The sequence below is a fragment of the Hordeum vulgare genome, chromosome 3H (genome assembly GCF_904849725.1).
Source record: "Hordeum vulgare subsp. vulgare chromosome 3H, MorexV3_pseudomolecules_assembly, whole genome shotgun sequence".
In the NCBI taxonomy this organism is placed as follows: Eukaryota; Viridiplantae; Streptophyta; class Magnoliopsida; order Poales; family Poaceae; genus Hordeum; species Hordeum vulgare.
The window spans coordinates 537,961,542-537,966,587 of NC_058520.1; positions in this window are offsets into that span (position 1 = coordinate 537,961,542).

Genomic DNA, 5,046 nt, shown 5'->3' on the forward strand with positions numbered 1-5,046 from the left:
GAGCGGTGGTGGGGAGGTGGCGGCGAGGTAGGGAAGGCTCGGCAGGGAGGGGAGGGACCTGCAGGGGGGCGACGGGGTGTAGCTCCTGCAGAGCTCGGTTATGGCAGGGAAGGTGGAGATGGTGGCGAGATGGCTATGGGCAGGGAAACGAGGATTTCTCTAGGGGAATGGAAAGAGGAGAGACGGGGCGTTCTTATAGTGGTGACGGGAGGCGCCGACAGGGGGTACAGCTCACGAATCCCGGAGGGGAAGCTTCCTGGGAAGCTTCTGCCATGGCTACAGAAGGCAAGTAATGAGAGGAAGAAGAAGGTGGGGATATGGGCCAGATGACGTTCCTAATATGGCCCAAGGACTTTCCTAAAATAAAGATCTCTTTCCATATTTATTAAAACAGGTATTAAAACTATTAAAAGTAAATGGAATATTCCTCGGAATATAGGGGTATAATATATTAAAATTTTCAGAAAAATAAATCCAAAAAGATGGGCATTTTTCCACTACCAAAAAAAATACTTCAAAAAAAATGTTTTTTAGAAAATCCCTAAATGCTTTATTTCTTTTTGCAAATATTTTCTCAAATAAATCTTGGGTTTCATAGCTCAAATATTTCAAAGAATATCCCCGGGTTTTGGAGGGTCATGTTTCTCCTCTCTTTTTCTTGCTTGACAAGATATGGTTCCGGCATTCCGTGAGTGAGGACGAAACAAAATGCAAAGCAAAATCGAAAGGAATTCCAATGCCACCTTGATTCAAATTCTTTATAGTTGAAGAAGTCATGCTATCTTCTCTCATTGCTTTTAATTGGGTGAATTTGAATTAACCGGAGAAGGGGAAAGTCATTTTATTCCCTCTCATTCAAAAGTTTTGAAAAGATTCAAATTTCACGCAAACTTCAATCACTCAATCAATCAAACAATCATTCTAATAATTATTTTAACATTCCAAAATTTGGGATGTTACAAACCTACCACACTTAAAATGAATCTCGTCCTCGAGATTCGGAGGGGCTAGAAAGAAAGGTTAGGGTTTGGGGGTCTTCTAACAAATCCAACTTCCGGCAAAGTGGGATGCTACCACACTTAAAATGAGAGATACTGGTCCCTTAAGATTTTAACAATCCTCTGGGGTTTTGGCAACTGACATCGCACAGTCTTCATATTAAATCCTTTGGTGATGCTCTCCCGTTATATTCATAACGTTTTCGATCAAAATCGAGTGCTCTTCCGTTGATATAAGCTTCTTCCGTTACTCGGTCTTCTTAACTGACAGTCTCATGGTCAATTCTAAATAACATATCGATGGTTCTCATGGTGGTCTACCATTTGTGGTTACCTTGCAGAGAGAGGGGTCTTGTCTTCATCCTCACCGTAAAATTTCCTACGCGTGACAACAAATGCAATGTACATGGGGCGTTCATCATACCATTCTAAGGCTTAAACAAAAGCTTCAAAGAACGTCGTCTCTCACTATGGGTAAGTCTCTCAGATTTACCATTCCAAATAGCAAGAGAATGATAATAGTAAGTCGTCATGGTGGCCAAGCCATGTCGCACTGAAATCATTACCTTGTATAAGGCTTAGTGAATCTCGTATTCTAACACTTGGGCATCCTCACAAGCGTTGCAGAATTTCTCTTGTCCACGAACGGAGTTCGGATAATCCATTGGTTCTGCAAGCTGAACAAAACATCTATCGTATCTTCACAACTCTCTGGCTTTCGTATGTTCCTAAGAAAACGTTTGCTGATCCATCATAGCTTCTTCCATAAATCATATTCATTTCATAATCAATCCTTTATTACATCCTTGCTTTCTTCAAAATTCTAACTCAAAAGTAATTTATTACAAATGCTGCCATCCACATTGTTCGGTATGGTCAAGCATTTCTGCCAACTTTATTCATCTGTCTCTCTTGGAGGTACTTTAGTTCCACTCGAACTTTCCGAGGTGCTCCTTGAAATCATCCATCTTTCGCTTCATCATGGTGGTCATGAGCTTCATCTCCATCATCTCCGCACGTACCTCACTCAGGTATTCCTGGGTATGACGGAGTCTTGCTTCAAGTATTTCTCCAATCTGACGTATGGCTTCCATGGTAGCTTCACGAACCGCATCAAAGAAAATTGCTCGTGGTACACGTGAAATGAAAAAGTATTGCCCCATAGTCTTTGGACAAACTCCTTTCACATGGTGGAGGTGTACTTCCACGTACCAAAGTTCTACTCCACTTTCCATGAATGGGTAGCCTTTGTAGACTGCATCACCTTCAAGATGAATGTGCTTCATCATGTCCTTCAGGATTTTCGGGTAATCATGATCACTGGTCAGGGTCATGATCGTTTCTGGGCCCTTGAGGAATGAATCGTAGAGAGTTGTCATGTGCAGGTGTCAGTAAATAGGTACTCAGAGGAATGTATGTGTCTCCTTGGTAATCATGGTACATTCCTACTCAGTGGATCCTGTGGGTTTACCGATTACAACCACACTAAAAATGAATTATACTCATGCCTGCATAGACCATATTTTCTCATATCCTCATAATTGTTCAGAGATCTTGGTTCAAAGAGAAACAACGGCATACAGTTTCAACATAGGCAATCATGAGGCAATAAATTCCATTTATTCATGATGTTATTACAATCTCAGGGACTTCTGTTACAAATTTTTTCACTCCATGATCTCATGAAAAACAAGAGTTCTTCATATTACACTAATTGCCGCGGTCAAAACTTAACTACTCCTTCTTTGCTTTCTTCCTTTGTGGACAATCACTAGCATAATGTCCTGCTTCCTTGCAATGAAAGCAAATGAGTTCTGACAAGTATCGAGGCTTCTTAGCGTTTGCTTTTGCTCCTTGGGTTTCCGGCTTCCTTCCTGAGCACATGTATTTGTGGTGGCCAAATTCCATACACTTGTAACATCTGACATGACTCAGGTCTATGTCTGCAGAGATTTGGCTCTTCCGAGGGTACTTTTTCTTCTTTCCGGACTCCTTTATTTTGGTCAGTTCTTCTATTTCAAATGGATGAAACCCCACTTTTTCCGTCGGGAAGTTTCCCAGATACTCTTGGCTTCCCTTCATGCAATCCTGTGAATAATGTCCTTCTTCTCCACATGAGTAGCATGCATTCGAGAAAAATCTGGTCAGACCTTGTCCATCAGGGTCTTCAATATTTTCGTTCATCACCGGTTCTTCTAGAATCTTCTTCTTGAGGGTTTCCTTCACTGCATCTTTCTGTTGCTTGACAACTTGTTGCACCTTGGGGTAAATGTGACACTGAGCTGGGTAGTGGGTGGTTCCTTCACAAAGGAAACAAGTCACCTGACTACTTGGGCACTCCTCACCTGGGTGATTTTCTTCACAATGAGTGCATCCATCCTTGTGTTCTTCCTGGGTGTGTCCTATTTCTCCATAGATCTTGCATGCACAAGTCTTCTCCTTCGGATTATCATAGCACTTCCGAATGAGACGGGATCTTAACAGAGTCTTCTTGAATTCGTCCCAAGTTTCTGCTCCACTAAATCCTTGTATGGCATGATGCATTTTCCACCAAATTGCAGCACTTTGTGTAAAGTACTGAAGAGCGTGTTCCACTTCATACTTCCTTGAGATCAAGTTGCTCCCGAAGTGGTTCTCCATGTTCTGAATCCATATTTCAGCTTCCAGCTGGGTCATTGGTCCAGAGACTACAAGTCCAGCTTCATACTCCATCTGGTAGGGTTGAGGTTTTGGGGATGAGAAGGGTAAGAGAGAGGGAGATACACACAATACAAGCAATACTTTTGAGAATAGGTTTTAGTTGTGGCCGCCGGAAAACACACACCAATGACGGCTCACAAATCATCGTATCTAAGTGGGTACATAAAAGGGGATTGGACTTCTAATGGTCATATAATTATTCAAACACTTCAGGGTCTTCGAGTACTTCGGGTCTTGAGAGTCCTCTGTTGGTGTAGCTTCAATTGTTCAAACGTGTGGTGAAATCCTCTTTACTTTGAAGTAGAACTCCGTTGATTCTTCATGAGGTCAAAGGGGTAGGGGATTGTATAACTATTTGAGGTGAGATAGAACATTTGATGAAATCGGAAGAGATGAGAAGTGAAAGGTGTTCTCGAAAATAAGATTTTTGGAGAGATCCTATCCTAAGAAGTTTCCAGTTTCTAAGGTCACGTACTACAGTCAACATGTGCTATGATACCATTTCTGTAGCGACCCGACTCGAAACGAGTCAAGCCTCTGTGTTCTGTGCCATCCCTGGATTAGTATGCTGGCACACACAGTACATCAATGTATATATCAAAGTGCAATCACATGTAAATAGCGTAAAACTGATATATACCTTAAATATCTCAGCGGGAGCAGTCAACGGAGTGGAGTCCCAATAAACACCAATGGCAAGTTGAGTGTAGACCGTAACCCTGAATCGTACTCTTACTCGTCGAAGAAAAATATCTGCAACATGAGACGTTGCAGCCGTGTAGGTCAGCATATTGAATACGCCGGCAAGTCACATATGAGAGGGGGTAAAATGTCTTCTATACTATATGCATATATGGCAGGTGGGGCTATAAGTTTTTAGCGGAAAGCAAGTTTTCTCCTACATCAAGAGAGGCTTAAAAGCAAAAATGTTACTACGTTGTTTGTTGTTAACGAGATGGTTCCGCCAACCAATTCTCGTACCCGAGTTGTCAATAATTCCCACATCAATATTATTATTTGTGTTGAGAATTTCAGATAACTTCAGTTCCTTTGGCTCAAGTTGTCCATGACCATGGACACGGCTAATCGATTAGGTTTGAGTACTCTGCAGAGTTTTGCACACGTTCCCCACAAGATTTGATGGCCTCCGTGTATGTCCTCGCACTTCAGGGTGTTTGAAGACCGGATGATCAAAACATGGTCTTTCAATGGGTCCCTCTGAATCCCTGTCGGTGCCCATCCATTCCTACCGTTCTTCTACATCTGCTAGCACCACCTGTCTAGAGTCGCCGCGTTGTCCAACCAAGTCAGAGCCCATAATGACTTGTGGCTGTGCAGGTAAGCCTTG